Genomic DNA, 17572 nt, shown 5'->3' on the forward strand with positions numbered 1-17572 from the left:
ATTCCCAGTTTCTGAAGTGCTTTCAGCGCCTAGAACACTGCCATGAGCTCCGCGTACTGGGCTGTGCCTTGCACCACTCCTTTTCCTGTATCTATGACCTTGTTGCTTTGTTTTAGAATGAAAGCCCAGTGAGCTTCCTCATCTGCAGCCGTTTTTGAACCATCTGTAAAGGCAACTGCATTTTTATAGAGATCTAATGTCTGTTTCTGGCATTTTTTAAGTTCCTTTTGTCTAATTATTAAATCTGGATCCAGTAACATATTTTCCCATCTTTGCCATCGGCTGTTGAGCGCACGGGCGTCTTTAACTTTGTTTTTGGAGAGATGAGCCAATATTGCTGTTTTTGTGTTAACAAATATTTTCTGGCCCCGCGCCAGGCCTTTCAGCTCGGAATAACGTTTGCTCAGTGCTGCAAGCTGCTTTTCTTCACAAGTGAACTTCAGTTCTGGATTTTCCCAGTTTCCACTCAGAATTCTAACAGGTATGTTTCTTTTTTCATTTCGTACTATCAATTGGTACCCTATTTCATCTGTTTCCAAGTCAGCTTCTAAATTTTTCTCATCGTTCCTTCCTTCCAGCTGTCCTGAGTTTAATATAGCTGTTTTTAATTCTGTCAACGCTTCTTCAGCTTTTTCAGTCCATTTCAACCGTCCACCTTTTATAGTCGCATATATAGGTTTAGACATCTGGCTAAAGCGAGGGATTAAGGCTCAATCCCAATTCACCCCTTGGCCCTACCCCTTGTTTTCGAGTGTACCCCTTGGCCCTTAAAACAGAGTGTTATGGCCAAGAGGTTGAAAAATTCCCCTACGAAATGGAACAACCCTTCGTGCACCCGATACGTCATCAGTCGTCGGCGATGGCTCTGACGTTACGGAAGCGACGAGTTTTTACAGGATGTCTCCATGACAACGACTGACAACAATACCAATATGCCGTCCTCCGCTGTGACAGTCTCTGTCGTGTGGGCTGTAAACATCTTTCTGCACTTTCTGCACTTGTCTACTGCAACTCGGACAAGAAAACGGAGACATGTTCAACGCCTGCGAATGCTGATGGATGCGTCTGTGGTATGTAGCAAACATATTAACATATGCCTAGCTAGATTGTGTGATATGTGTGCTGGTCTGATAAGATGGAATACCGTGAACAGAGATGGGCATAAATACATGGACATTTATTTAAAATACAAAATACTGTGTGGGAAAAATGTATTTAAATACAAATACAGTGTTTTGTATTTTGAAAATACACTAAATACATGTGAAATTGGCCATCCAGTGCAGGTACAGATCACAGTGAATGAAGAAACTACATATATGCCTATTGCTGGCCATTACAAATAAACTTGTGCAAAATAGCAGCCATTTATATACTTATTTCTGACCAGGCTACAATGTAAAATTCATACTGTATGTAAAACTGTGGGAACCTTTTCTGCTATCTAGCAAATATGACCCAACATTTTAATTTTACTTCACAGTTACAATATATATCATGGTTTCACAATTCTCAATATCAGTTTTGATATTTTGAGATGCCAAATTGCAAGTTTCCCTGCAGTTTTAACTAGTAGAGATCCTTCTTTTAAAACTAATGACGTGAACTTAATTCCTTTTTTTCAGACTGGTCATCCTAGGTCATACTGCAGACTCAACAACAACATGCCCATCCTGCGTTTGTGGTTTAACCCTCTGGGGACCAAGCTGTTTTTGGGGTCCTTGAGATGTTCTGACATGCCTTGACATTTGTGCTTTTTTCAGTTATTTATAAACATGTTAATGGCAAAGGTGTAAATTCACTCTATATAGCACAAACAGGGCTACCATAATATGCGAGCAACGTGTATGTAGATGTTTGTATTTTTAAGAGAATAATGTTTATGCGTGGTTATTGGAAAAAAATAAAATGAAAGTTGCTGATTTAAGAACACAAAACACATAATAAATATGTGTCCACAAGACTTTTGACTAATTGATGTTGTCCCTTTGAGTTCTAGCTTCAAAATTATATGAAAATCATCCTGCCTGATTGTTCACATGAAACACTACATTGATTTAAACATTGTAAAACAGTTTTTTTGTCAGAAGAGGTTTATGCGTGGGAGTGGTAATGGGGGTCATCAATATTAATGAGATTCAGACCAGAGGTGTGACATAGACGCTCCCCCAAGTGTTAATGGGCCATCAGTGAGGCAGCCTGAACAAAGAATGAGGAGATTCAAATGTTTTGTTTTTCAATCTGTTTTATTGTAATTTTGTAAAAACAAAAGTAAAGGCAGGTATCTCACAGTAAATGCTTATGCCCCGTTGATGCGGGCTCTAAGCAAATCAAATGTGACCATATATTACATATATGTGACCTTTTATATTAACATTACCAATCAATAATTGTTATATTGTGCATGCATAACAACACATTTGTTGCAAAGCCACACAGGCACATATAGGCTACATTTGTATCATCACAAAGTATATAAACAAAATGTAACTAACATCTGTAAAATAGTAGGTAAATATGTACTTACTCTTTTTGATTTTTGTTGCTGCGTGTCCTCGTTGCAGTGGAAGGCGAGAGTGAACAAGCTACATTCCTTTTAAAAAAAGTTACAAAACATATGTAACATCAACCAATCTCCAAAAATAAATAATAAAGTCATACAGGCTCATATTATTAACACTAAGTATAAACAAAATTGAACTAACACCTGTAAAATAGTGGGTAAATATGTACTTACTCTTTCTGATTTTCTGATGTTGCTAAGCGCACTCCGAGTTGCAGGCGGAGGTAGTGATGAAGCTACATTCCTTTTAAAAAAGTTGAAGAATATTATTACATAAATATAACTATAGTAGCATTAGTCTATAATTAATTACTGATGTAAATAATTTTAGACGCGTGCAATAAGCCTATATGCGTGTCAATGGGCCATTACCGGAGAGGCACACCGCAAACATTAGCCTAACACATTTGTGCACTTCATTAACTGGGTATATTTACACATTTCAGCACATTTACACACATTTACAACTGATATTTGCGAGCATGCATCGTTAATGATAATGAGGCAGCATTTATATAGTCAAAATATAATCTAAACACCTACTTTCTAAAATAATTTCTAAATTCTATCTTTCATACATAATGATCTAAACATATCATTTAGGCTACACATACAAATACAGATTTCCTAACCAAGGGGTGTAGCATATGTACACGAAAAAACAAAACAAAACATTTTTAAAATTGAAATGGTACGAGATATTAAATTCATGGTATAGATTAGGGCTGTCGCGGTGAAGGATTTTCCCTTGCGGTAATTATGAGTGGCTCAATAGCGCGATATGCGGTTTTACCGCATTTATTAATTTATTTTGATTTATTTTGATTTATTTGTTGCTATATAAATAAGTGTTACGATGTGGTCAGCATGCACAAAAACGAGTACATTTTCAGTAACCAATAAACCGAAACTAAACAGCGTCTCTGCGCATTTAAAGCCTGTCACTCAGCGCGCAGTTGTTACGGCAACGGACTGTCTTTGAGTGAGTCATAAACCATTCATTCAACAACACGTTCAAAAACGATTCATTAAAAGATAGTAATGAAACAAGGTTAATTTTTAACTTTGAGCTCCACTTTTCAAGGCTCAGCTGACCAGCAATGCGTTGCATAGCGCTGAAGCTTCACTTAATAGAGACAAATGGCATTGATTCAATGCGTGACTCACTGAGTTTTGTTTCCCGCGACCGCGAGTTCCTCGCGCTGTGGATGCTGACCAGCGCTGTCGCTGATGCCATTCATGGTAAATACCCTTTATTTTAAACGTTAAAAGGATGACAGGACAACAACTATTTAACTTTCCTTGGACACGGCCTTTCACGGATATGACTTTGACCTCAAAGACAGACGCAGGTAATCGCACGCGCTCAGTCGATCTCTCTCATTCACTGTCTGTTTAGGCTTAAGTGCAAATCCATGAAGCCTCTGTACAAATCACCATGATAAAACCATGATCACCACGTCTTATTATCATTATTAACTTATTTAACATTCAATACACATGCACGAAGTTCAAAACAAGAATGGTATAGCCTTATGAAAAAAGAAAACACGTGAATATCGCGGTTGCTGCGGTTACTTGAATTCCTTTGCGGTTGGCTTGTCAGTAGCGCGGTATTGCGATATTGCGGTTATCGCGACAGCCCTAGTATAGATATGCACTTTCATTAGATCGTGTTGAATAGGTAGATATAAAATGTCAGTACTCTGGATGGCAAGTCCACCCAGTATAATATGTAAGCTCATGTTTTGAATAGCTTGTCAATTAATGCAAGTAAGAATAAATACTTACTCATCCGAAATTCTATCCACGGCTGGATCAAGACGCTCTTCAAAATACAAACGGTCGTCATCAGAGTAGTCGCGCTCCTCTTCTGATGAAAATCTGGACTCTTCGTCGCTAGTATCCAGGACGAACTGAAGGGCTTCCGCACCGGTGTACCGTGTCATCTTCCCAACGCGCAGGTGACGAAATGATGAAACTTGAAGCGTTTAATGCATTTGCTTGGGGGCGTTTACCTGTTTTGCATAGATGGCTTAGCACATTATCTTGTGAATAGCGCGCTCCGTGAGTAGGCGTGAACGAATTAAAGTCAATGAGCTCGTAATGAGCTCGACTGGAATCGCTCTCTTTTTATACAGATTACAGAAGCTGATAATATTTGTTTTTTATATAAATGACTTCATTTAACAGATGCGATCTCAAGCTTTATGCCCGTGGGTCTGTTTGCCTGTTTGACTGAATTTTCGCGGAGTTATAGATCATTTTCGAACGCGTTTCAAATGGGAGTTTACTGACAGAGAGAAGGCAGAAATCGCATCATGTTAAAGTTTCTTTATTTGTCAAAAAGCAAAACACTTTATTTTTATTGTGAGTATACAGAAAAAAAATAGAAACTGAACAGGATCGATTGATGTATAACACGAAAATTAAAGATCAAAATTAACAGAGCATTTTGTGTTTATTTTTCATTGCTAAAAAAAAAAACGAGCAAAACGCGCCGGCGCGTTTTTGGTCCCCAGAGGGTTAATGTGGAGGCTGAGCTGAAGCAGGACTTTCGCCTCAGCAGAAGAGCCATGCATGGTCTGCAGAGGCTCCTACAGAGGGAACAGGACCATGGCTGGGGTAACCAGCTGGAAGTCCTGATCTATGTTTACTAGCTGGCTCATGGACTGTCCTACTCAGTTGTATCCCAGGTTTTCAATGTGCCCAAGTCTACAGTCCATCGCATCATCCACAGAGTTGCACAAAATATAATGACCAACCTGAAGCGAGCCATTTCTTTCCCACTGGCAGGAGAGGTTCATGCAGTTGGTCAAGGATTTGTCCAGCTATCAGGAAGCACTGCATTCAGCAATGTTGTGAGAGCAATAGATGGCAGCCATGTCAGAATTAAACCTCCTCAACAGTACAGATTAGACTACCTGAATTACAAAGGATTCTATTTACTTAATATGCAAGCAATATGTGATTCTAATGGCAGGTTTCTAGATATCTTTGTCGGTTTCCCAGGATCAGTTCATGATACACGCATCATGAAAAACAGCAGCTTTTACAGGGCAAGACAGTATCCTCCCACAGGATACATCCTTCTGGGTGATGGTGGCTATCCCTGTTTGGACACACCTGTCTGCCTAATCACACCTTACAAGGAGCCAGTTAGAGAGAGTATAGAGGGATACAAACTGTCACTTTTGAGTGATTTATGACCCTCTAAGCCACGCCCCCTTTTTGACCGTGGGGATTTCCCACGCTAGCTCCTCCCACTTATGGGCTGTACGTACACCGTGGGAAAATCGGACTTGTGGCACGCCTCCTTATGAACATCTGAAGCGAGGGAAAATTTCCCACGCACAGAAGTTCTAAACAGTGTATATTAAAACTTTTTAAAGAAATGTGCAATAAAGACATAGTCGGAGATGAGATCAATGTTTTTTATTTATTAAAGAAGACATGTACATTCATCACTTTTAAAACGTTAAAACATCAATGAAATAAGTTTAAATTGCATTTTTTCTCTAAAGAGTTATTAAAAAATTAGTTAGTGTTATTTTAAGATGTTAAAACATTAAAACAACTTTTTCATTTACAAAAAGATCATTTTTACATACCCAGTTGTTAAAAACTCAGAGTTTAAAGATTCAAAAGTGTTTTCCTTGTGTAATTTTTCTGGAGCAAAGTGAAAAAATGTCCACACAGGCCGGAGGTCTGAGAGGAGTAAAATTTTCTGAAGGTTACAGAGAGACAGACCCAAGCTCCGCCCCTACCCCCTCCCACAACAGGTGCTCCGTGGGAAACTCAGCATCTCCTTTTCACTTCCCAAATAGAAAAACACGACCGGTCATCTCGGTGGCCGGACTTAATTGACCAAAGAAAACCGATGCAACGGGTCGAAGAGACCACGCCCCCTAGCACACCCCTCTCAAAACTGAGTGGTCAATTTCGATTTAAGGGTGTGTGTAAAAAATGACATCACTCACGGGAATCCCCCTCCCACAGCGTCACAGTCACATGAGATGTTTAAAAAGGAGCGGAAACATGACAAGAGATACTTGTGATTTTACAAATTCAGATAACCTACAATGGCAAATGCTGCATCCCCGAAAACACCTGAAAAAAGCATCGATGTAGCTATGGAGGATTTGACTTTAGCTCCGCGGAAAAAACGCGAAACGCATGGTCCATGCTTAACGCGATTTCTTCACGAGCCGTCAGATTCTGTGAAATATACTTTTCACTTGTCTGAAGGACGTGCGTGTACATATAATTATGACAAAATCAACAGAGAAGTCAGATTGGTTAACGTGGATAATGACGAGAGATTCACCACAAAATCAACGGGGGACCCGGATTTAATATTCACGGAAAGGGATTGGATTTTATTCTACACAAAAGTATGGAGAGATTTGAATGAAGGGATGGATACACCTCTTTTTATTGGTGAGTGGAGTGGATTAACCATGGGTACAAGATACCGGATTTTGGCTGACCATATAAATAAATTCCCAGACGACTACATTTACATACTTTGTAGTGATTTTGGCAAGATTGCAGAATACTCGTGGCCAATTTGTGAAAAAGATCATTTAGAATTATATGATCTGAAATTCATGTTCCAATGGAAGGATCTAGCTGTGTTGGAAAATATTTTTTCCAAGATCAATCAGCTTTTCCAGTGGACCAATGCGTACGAGCGCTACGCCAACATCAAAGTGAAACTTTTCCATCCCGAGTGGGCTGTCCCAGAGAGGCGCGGTTCTTATATAACCCCACCTACTCTCTACAAGCATTAAAAGGCGGCCTCTTGAAAGCTTACCTCATTCACGCATCATGTCTCAGGATACTGGTTCTCCTTCTTCATCATCATCATCATCTCAACTGCTTGGAAGTACTGATGGATTTACAACAAACGGATTAATGACTATGGCAAATGGATTACCTCAGAAAAGCATCGATTGGATAAATACATTCTGTACTGAACTTGGATACCACAATCTGGCTTTCCTCACAAACTACGGAGTTGCACCTGCCCCCGCGAGCGAGACCCCAGACACAACCGTCGATGAGACGGACGGATGCCTAGGGGATACAGGTCACCGGATTATCAAAGCTATTTTGGCTGTTATTCTGGAAATTTTGGTCGACAAACAAATGAAGAAAGAATGCGTTGGGTGCACGGTGGACCATCCTTCGCAAACAAGACACAGTTGCTTGTTTGAACCTTCTGCATATTATTTTTACGGATGTTTTGAAGAAATCAGTCTGAAACTTCTCACCCCGGAGTTAAAAAACATATTGGCTCAGGCCTTGAGTCAGTACGGTGGCAGGCCTCATCTCAAGAGGATCGAGGGAGCTGTTGAGGCAATTTTATACGGCCTCAAAGATGAAATGTACATAGTGGAACAATTATCTTTAATCCGTGAGAAATGTATCGACGAATCGTGCGAGGAAATAATTTACACGGCTGTGGATAAATGGAAACTTGCCGTAACTGATGATCCGGAGATCACGCAGGTTTGAAAATGGGAAACTTCTGCTCTACCTCATGGATTACAAAATATTTCTTTAAATCACGTGTTAAATGTGGAATATCTATCCTGCTCCACAAGATTATCCGGAATAATCGGAATACAAATACACCCATAACTTCTGATGAAAAACGGCTGATGGATTTAATGAATGTCGTGAGGGGATTATCGAAAGACTGGAATGATATGATAAACATGTCTGTCACCAGCGCCAACATACCATCTGTTGTTATCAAAAACATTATCGATCTAATGTCTAACGATCAGAACGCTCTTTTTAGAATAGGAAATATATTGTGTATTTGTACGTATGTAACAGATGTCTGCAGTTTGTTAAGTAACGAAAACCCTGATGTATGTAATATTATTGATTTTTTAGTTGAATACATTACAGAGAAGAATTTTGAAATGTCTGTGAAAATTTATTTCTTGTTTGTGTGATATAATTCACATTACACATGTTTGTAACTTTCTAATAAAATCATTTTTGTTGTTTTAAAATGTTTTTCTTGTAACGTTATATTGTAAAATAAAAAGAAAATGTTTTGTAACTTATGTTGTGAAATAAAAAAAAATGTTTGTGACTTTTATCTTGTGAAAAAATAAATAAATACTGAACAAATTTGCAACTCGACTCATTATGACTGAAATCTCATAGTGTTGACATGGCAGAACTAATGAAAAAGATATACTATGACCCCGCGAGCTCTGGCTCTTTTGGGGGTAAAGACAGATTAAAACAAGCTGTGTTAGAACAACACGGTGTAAGACTATCTGATAATGAAGTGTCCAAATGGCTCGCTAGTCAGGACACATACACTCTTCATAGAACTGCGCCAATAAATTATAAGCGGAACCGCGTAGTGGTGTATGGGAAAGACCAACAATTTCAGGCCGATTTAGTCGATATGTCCGCATACGCAAAAGAGAACGACAATATCAAGTTTATAATTACCATTATAGACGTTTTTAGCAAGTACGCGTGGACACGGTTGTTGCGAAATAAATCCGCTTGTGAAGTAACTAAAGCATTTTTGTCAGTTTTGAAAGAGGGGCGAATTCCCATCAAGTTACAGACAGATAAGGGTACAGAGTTTTTCAACAAACCTTTTCAACAGATGATGAAAAAATATAATATAACACATTTTTCAACAGCTTCTGAATTAAAAGCGAGTGTAGTAGAAAGGTTTAATAAAACTTTAAAAGGAAGAATGTGGCGCTATCTTACATCGATAAATTCCAGACGCTACTGTGATATATTGCAAGATCTGACAGAGGCGTATAATTCTAGTCATCACAAATCCATTAAAATGCGGCCGTTGGACGTGAATAAAGAAAATGAAACTGTGGTGTTTAATAATTTATACGGAAAAATGCGTAAAGAGACACCAGTCTTTAAATTTGCCGTAGGAGATATCGTCAGGGTATCTAAAGTTCGGAATATATTTGCCAAAGGCTATGAACAGAATTATACTGAAGAATACTTTACTATAAGTGCGTGTATACCCCGAAATCCAGTCGTATACAGGATACAGGACTATGATGGCGAATTAGTAGATGGTTGTTTTTATGAGCAAGAACTCCAAAAAATTATTGTGAGTGATGATAAATCGTTTAAGGTCGAAAAAATTTTGGACAAACAACGACGCGGAAAAGCCATGTACGTTCTGGTGAAATGGCTTGGATGGCCTTCAAAATTCAATAGCTGGATTCCTGAAAAACAGATGATCGATCTTCAGTCTCCTTTAAAACCCTAGGGAGAGTCGCTCGCGTTCTCATTTATCCAAAAACATCTAACATGTCTGAGGAGGAGGGGTTCTACGTCACGCTCCCGTGCAATGCATCTGCAAATGTATACCCCGAGAATCGCATATCTAATTACAGAACTAGATTGGCAAGAGATATACATTTAAAAGGATTATGGGAAGTGGCGTTGGTTGAGTTTCACTATCCAAAAACTTGGCACACTTTCAACGAGGAAGACTCTGCTTTTATTATTGAATGCGATCAATGTTTGAACACCGATGAACGTAGTAAAGTGCGTGGGGATCTTAATATTCAAACTTTCCGGAAAGCCCTAAAAATATCTACGAATCATAATAATATAAAACACGGCTATTTTGAGGATATTTCCGTATTACTCAAGGAAATAAACGCGACTCTTCCACCACGGGTGCAGCTAGGCTACGATCATATAAAGAATAAGATATTTCTGAAAGCAGCTCAGAGAGCATCGCTAACGTTTTACGGAAAGTTGGCCATTATTCTAGGATTAAAACCGGGTGTCCCTATAGAAAATGTAAACAGTTCGGATGAAAACGAAGACGTGAGCACATACGCACCATACCAGGCTGATATAAGCGGAGGATTTTACACTCTATTTGTATACATAGATATAATAGAATATCAAGCAGTCGGGGACGCGTATGTTCCATTATTAGAGACGATACATATTGAACCGACCACTAACAAAGCAGTCAATGTGAGGTACAACAAGACTCATTACGTACGTCTTAATAAAAACATCATATCAGATATCGGGATCGAGATTAAAGACGATCAAAATAAAGACGTGCGATTCACCTACGGTAAAGCTGTGACGAAGCTGCACTTTAGACCAGTGAGAAAACATTTGTTTTAAAAATGGCTTATCTCCATCCCTACCAAGAAGATCCACACCGCTACATATCATATTACCAGGCCCAGACGGGTCAAGGCATGCCGGGCTATGCCGGAAGCGGTGTTATGTACGGTTCCGTTTTTGCGTCAGGGATCGGGGGTCTGTTTCGTGGATTATATCGTATGGCAATACCGTTTCTAAGAAGGGGCTTTAGTATTGCAAAACCACACATAAAAGCTGCGGCAAAAAATATAGTAAGTGACGTAGTTACCAGCGCCTTGTCAAAATCATTTAATAATAATAATGATAACACTGAGACTCAGAGAGGTCAAGGACTTATGGTCATGCGTAGAGGTTTGAAGCCCCCTGGGACCCGTATGAGGAGGGGGCGTGGTCACGGTGTAAAGAAGATTAGACGCGTCACGAAGAAAAGCCCAGTTGCAAAAAGGGGGCGAAGAAGCCAGACGAAGCGTGTAAAAAAATCTACAAGTTTGAAAAGACGAAGCAACACTATCTTCTAAATCATGTCCTTAATTCATGCAATGTCAGACGAATGTATTAAATCCGAACTGGATATTTTTACCCTTCCATTAACTCAGACAGCTATTGAGAAAAACACTTATGTGGAAATCCCGCCTATGTCAGTGCTTAATGATGCTTCTCCGATTGAGTTTTTCATTGCAGGGACTGGCGAGGATTACACTGATCTGAATAATACATTGTTATATACTCGCGTTAAAATAACCCTTCCGAATGACCAGGATTTACCACCGGGAGCCCCTGTGGGTCTTGTTAACTATCCTTCCGCGAGTATTTTCTCGCAGGTAGATGTGTCGTTAGGAGATCGGCTGGTATCACAATCCTCCAATACGTATCCTTACAGGTGCATTCTGGAGATGCTTATTAATTATGGAAAAGATACCCTAGAGAACAACTTTTCAGCAGGTTTGTTTTACAAGGATACAGCAGGTCATATGGATGCAACAGATCCTGCTGGAGCGAATGCAGGTTTTTTGCCGACTCAAAATACCAATCTGCTGTTTATCGCGAGGATTTTTAAATATTATTAAATAATTAGTATTTAGACCGATTGTTCTGGAAGATTTACCCTGGAAAAACAGATTCTGTATTAATAGCAAACAGCTAATCTTCATGTGGTGGACTAGTCGTGTAAAAACGTTTTCGACCTCAGAGTTGGACGCTGCTTCCAGCATTACGTCATCCATAATGAGCAGAGAACGTTTACCAGGAGGAAATAACGATTCATCATCAAGCTTCTTTGGTATACCTTCAATGAATTTAATATCAAAAGCATGTGACATTTCATTATACATTGGTTGCCAGGCTGTATACACGTACACAAAATTGTCAAACTTCACAGAGCACATTTTCTCTGAATTATACATTAGATTTTTCACAAGAAAAGTTTTCCCAGAACCACTTGGTCCTGCTACGATTGCGGAGAATGGATGCTGCATTCTGCAGTCAAACACATCTGTTTCACACATTTTTAAATATATTACTAGAATCCGTAAGGTAATGTAGTATAATTTCTTTGGAGAATCCTTTTATCGTACACTACGGAGAATTTTTTCACATCTGATCTATTGTGCAGTGTGAATCCCCTCTTGTTTCTTGTGATGGTGTCTGTTTTTGCTAACAGGTGTAATTTGACACCTGTTTCGACATAGTCTCGCACAAGATCGGTCAGACTCTGTAGTGTAACTATTTCTGCATTCTTTGCATTGAGTGTAATACCCTTCGCTTTGAGACACGTATAGCCTTTTGCTGTTTTAAATGCATATGACTTTGGTCCTGATGAGACGAACTGCAAAATGCTGTCATCAGGATCTAGCTCATTTGTGAGCTGACCGAGATAAGATCCTGTTTCTGGCATCCAATCATCTTTTTTTGATACAAAAACCACTGAATCTGTATCTGAATAAATCGCACGTCTGTCTAACTTCTCCAAAAGATTATATAACTCGAGTCTAGCGTAGCATGTTGTAAAAGCGCCCACGAACACATTCACGTCGTGTGTGGGTTCAGGGTCTTGCGTTAAACTAGAGCACTGAATCATTGCCACCGTGTCAGATACAAAAGAGAAATGACGTATTACGTGGGCGTGGCTAAAGAGTTGCTGAGTGAAGTCTTCCGGGTCTGTTAGGAGCTCTGTGGTTGGCAGATGCGTGCGCAGAGAGAAACGCCCCCAAAGTGTGTTCAAGACGAGCTTAGCAATAGATCTTTTTGCCGGATTTTTTATTATTTTAGAGACTTCTAGCTGAACACCCTCTTTTTCGAGATATTCATCCACGTAAGATTGTTTGTCTGTTTCTGTCACAACATGAGAAGGAAATCCTGAGGCTTCCTGTTTGAATTTTAGGAATGTTTTGACATAACCGGTGAATAAGCTGTCAGATGTGTGTGGAAAATGCCAGACCTCTTGTATTTTTATTATGCGATAGCCGTGTTGAACAGCCTTCTGGAGTTCCGCGCTTACCCAGGTACCTGTAATACATCTCTGTGTGGCAGCATTGTGTATCCTGAATCTGTTTTTCGGCACACGTTCTACAGAGAGGAAACATTAATTTGCCCCCACATCTGTAAGGCAACACGGGGTGGTACAATCCTCAGGGGGGCATAACTATGGCTTTGACGAGACCAAATAGTTCTCTATCTTTTCAAAGTCCTTGAAGATGATTTTAGGATGGCCGATAGGATACGTTTTGCTCGATTGTACATACGGATACAACGATGTAAAATCATAGTAGTCGATTCTCTCATCATCAGCTGCTTTGTGGTACAATTTGTACGCATTTGTTCTCCCTCCGTAAATTGCATCACGAGCTTTCAGTCTCTCGAGTGCGTCATAAGACTCCATAAACCGGATGACGTCAGGATCTGTCTGTTTTAACCCCTCCCACTCACAATCCCAAATAGAAATGACACGCAAGCCATACACTTTATGTAGTGATTCTAGTTTTGCATCAGTTTGCCTCCTAAGAGTACCGAAAGACACTTTTGATAAAGGGTTAATTTCATCTGACTTAAATCTACAAGTGTGTCCGTGATAAAAACAACCTAAGTACTCATATGCAGTTTTTAACCCACAACCAGATTCATGAAATCCATCGAGGTGATATGGGCCTACCGCACGCTCTCCGTGATTTAAGGCATGTTCTATATTAATGCTTTGACTAGTTTTGATATACTCTAGCCACTGTATGGATACGTTTGAGAATGTTTTATACTGATTTATGTATGCGTGGCTGTGTGTTAGAGCCAGCGTGTCGCGAGGAAGAAAATTGGTTTTGAACGTTTTCATGCATGTTCCTGCCAGCGTTATTGATTTAAAAGGATCAATGTTTGTGATGGTGAGGAATTCGCTTCTGTAGCGTTTGCATGCTTCTCGTAGAATAACAACATCGTTCCGACAGTAGAATGCGAGTTCTTTTTTGAAGTCAAATACGTCACCCGCTACACCTGCATACCACTCATCAAACTGTGTGCGCTCCTCTGTATGCATCGAATCATATCCGTAAAACTCTTTTGCAGGATATGGACCGATATATTCCTCATTTTCTGCCTTATTGAAACGATGTGGAAAGAAACCCTTTTCACCGACACTCAGATTTAAGGCTTTGGGTATCTTTGTGAGTTTAAACGGGATGAACTGCCACGAGTCTATAAAACGCTGTTTAAACACCCTATCGTACATATATAGAATTCGACACCCCTGCAGAATAACTTTAGGAGTTATTCCCTCGTTGCTAAGATACTCTAACAGGATGTAGGAATCAAATCCCGATGCGTTGTGAGCTATGAAAGTGTATTCTGCATATTTTGGACGTCTAAAATGCTTAATTAGACGTGCCACACAATCTGTTCCACCTGCTTCAAACGTCTCACCTGCGTGTGTCATGGCGCAAACATAGTTAGCCACATGTTTGTCATTCTGATACCTAGTCTCAAAGTCATAATATATGTATTTCTCGACACATAGTTCAGGTTTTAGAGGCTGTATGTAGCACTCATGAACACCTTCACTTACCAAAACATCGTCACAGTGCATGCACTTGTCAGATTTACACTTGTGGGGTTTTTCACCTGACGATCTATAAATGGTGTGACATTTTGAGCAGAATTTGATCGTGTCACATTGAGATTTTTCATTAGATGTGCCCTCTTGTTTATGTGTTTTGTAGCAGAAGATGTTTTTACAGAATCTGAGACAGTCTGGACACTGTCTACTTTTGGTTGGATGTGTTCGACACTCGTTTGTCATGCATATTTTACAAACAAACTTGCAATTGTGTGTTCTCCTATCTCTATATCCTTTAAAACAGTATGGACAGACGTATGGAGATCCAAGAAAACCCTTCAAATTTTTTATTAGATGGAAATGTCCTTCGTGATTAAATAGATGTACGGTCTTTGGGTGAATTTCGTCTGTGTTTTTGTAAACCTGCATCTTTCCTGAACGGTCTCTATGAAAAACTACAATTTTTACTCCTAATTCTCTTTCGAAAATGTTTAGATCATGAAATCCTATTTTATCATACGTTGTAAAGCCGCATTGTGTGTGGATTTGTGTCGCTGGTGTTTGCAACTGCTGATCTGTGAATTCAGGGTTCAAAAAATAGGCTAGACAGTAGCTCAAACACATTTCATTGCCGATGTTTACAGGACTAAATAAGTGCATTTTATTCCGACTAATACTCTCACTTATTGCATGGTCTGTGATTTTCCTACGACCACCTGCAGATTTATCTCTCACAATTGAGATTTGTAATGTCAAGGTCGAATCTGTCGATACGTCACGGTTGCTTTGAGCGGCTTGTTCTATCTGACTTATGAAAACTGATGCGTCGTGGTTGCTCTCGGGTGTTAAAACGTACTCGGTTACTAATGTAACCTCGGTTCTCTCTAGAAGAGGGAACGAGTATTGCGTAAGGTTAGCTTACGCATCGGGAAAGTCTTCTTTCTTCGAGATCTGAAGCCAAAAAATTATCCTTAATTTTGTATACATTGTCAACGCAGTGCAGCAGCCGACAGACCTAGGCAGGCTGTATAAGCGTGCTCATTGGCTGCTCGGCGGCAACTGCTTAAGCCTATCAGTGAGCGCTCTGAACGCGGCAACCAATGAGGGCGCTTCGCGCCCTCCGCACCCTTCTAACCGTCAGAATGGGTGTGGCCAGCGTGTATATATTCAGCGCTCATAGGCTAAAATTCTGGTTTTCGCAGTCTGAAGCGCAAAAGCTCGTGGCGCGACACGGCAGGTTACGCAATACTCGTTCCCTCTTCTAGAGAGAACCGAGGTTACATTAGTAACCGAGTACGTTCTCTTACGAGAGGTCTCTCGTATTGCGTAAGGTTAGCTTACGCATCGGGAACCCTTTGTCAACGCCGTGTGCGCCGAGCATCCAGCCCATGAATCCCAGGGAAACCGGGGAAAACACTCTGCTGGGAAATGTGGCCGGTCGGAGAGACGGGCCAGCGCAGTACAGGCACTTCATGCAGCATATGAAATAGAGCGGCGCGGCCGGTCTATAAACATATAACAGTACAAACAGTAGGGCCGGCAGAGCGAGCCCATACAGTACATAAGCACTCATAAGGGTAGGAGAAAAACGACATAGTCGGTCTCACATGAAGGGAAAAATTCCCGCGCGACAGAGAATAATACGGGCGGCCAGCAGCGCGGGCCAGCACCGACAACAGCGCGTAACGGGAAATAGGAAACAGAGCGGATCAGCCGGTCTGAGTCAAACACTTCACCCTGAGTATAGTACCAGAATAGCGCCAGCATATGAACGTAGTCTGCACACGAGAAATGGGCAGAGCATACATGTCACTTATGCTGACAGTATTTTTGCCTGTAGGGCAGGAACTTCCAGGTTATAAAACCTCACGAATGTTGATGGGGAGGGCCCAGCCCGCCGCCATACAAATACCGTGATTAGAAATTCCGCTGGACCAGGCCCACGATGAGGCCATGCCTCTAGTGGAGTGGGCTCTGATGCCCAGAGGGCACTGCAGGTGTCTGGAGGCATAAGCTGCTGCTATCGCGTCCACTATCCACCTGGACAAGCTCTGTTTCGAGGCGGCAAGACCCTTGGTGCGTCCGCCGAAGGAAACAAAGAGCTGCTCTGAACGCCTGAAAGCGGCGGAGTGCGTGATGTAAACTCTCAGCGCCCGGACAGGGCATGGGAGGTTATCACTGTCCCCACTGTCGGATGCTGGCAGAGCCGAGAGGGACATAACTTGTGCCCTAAACGGGGTTCCAATCGCTTTGGGGATGTAACCGTGTCTCGGTCTGAGAATGACTTTCGAGTCATTCGGCCCGAACTCAAGACATGCAGGGCTAACAGATAGCGCGTGCAAATCACCCACTCGTTTGACTGAAGACAGAGCTATCAGAAAAACGGTTTTAAGCGACAGATACTTTAGATCCGCGGATTCAAGCGGTTCAAAGGGAAAAGCCTCTAGGGCCGCTAGGACCAAGGACAGATCCCACGAGGGAACCGAGGGGGGCCGCGGGGGATTCATCCGTCTAGCTCCTCTGAGGAAGCGGATAATGAGCTCATTCCTTCCCATTGCCCGGCCGCGCGTCGTCTCAGCGAACGCTGCAATAGCGGCCACATATACTTTGAGCGTGGAAGGGGATCTGCCCTTTTCCAACAGCTCTTGTAAGAAGGAGAGCACCCGCGGGACCCCGCATGCGCGCGGATCCAAGTTTTTAGTAGCGCACCATTTAGAAAACACCGACCATTTAGACGCGTAGAGCCGTCTCGTGGAGGGGGCTCTCGACTGTGTGATCGTGTTCACGACCCCTTCTGACAGGTCAACGGGTATCCGTTG

The sequence above is a fragment of the Squalius cephalus genome, assembly GCF_949319135.1.
Source record: "Squalius cephalus genome assembly, chromosome: 9".
Taxonomy (NCBI): Eukaryota; Metazoa; Chordata; class Actinopteri; order Cypriniformes; family Leuciscidae; genus Squalius; species Squalius cephalus.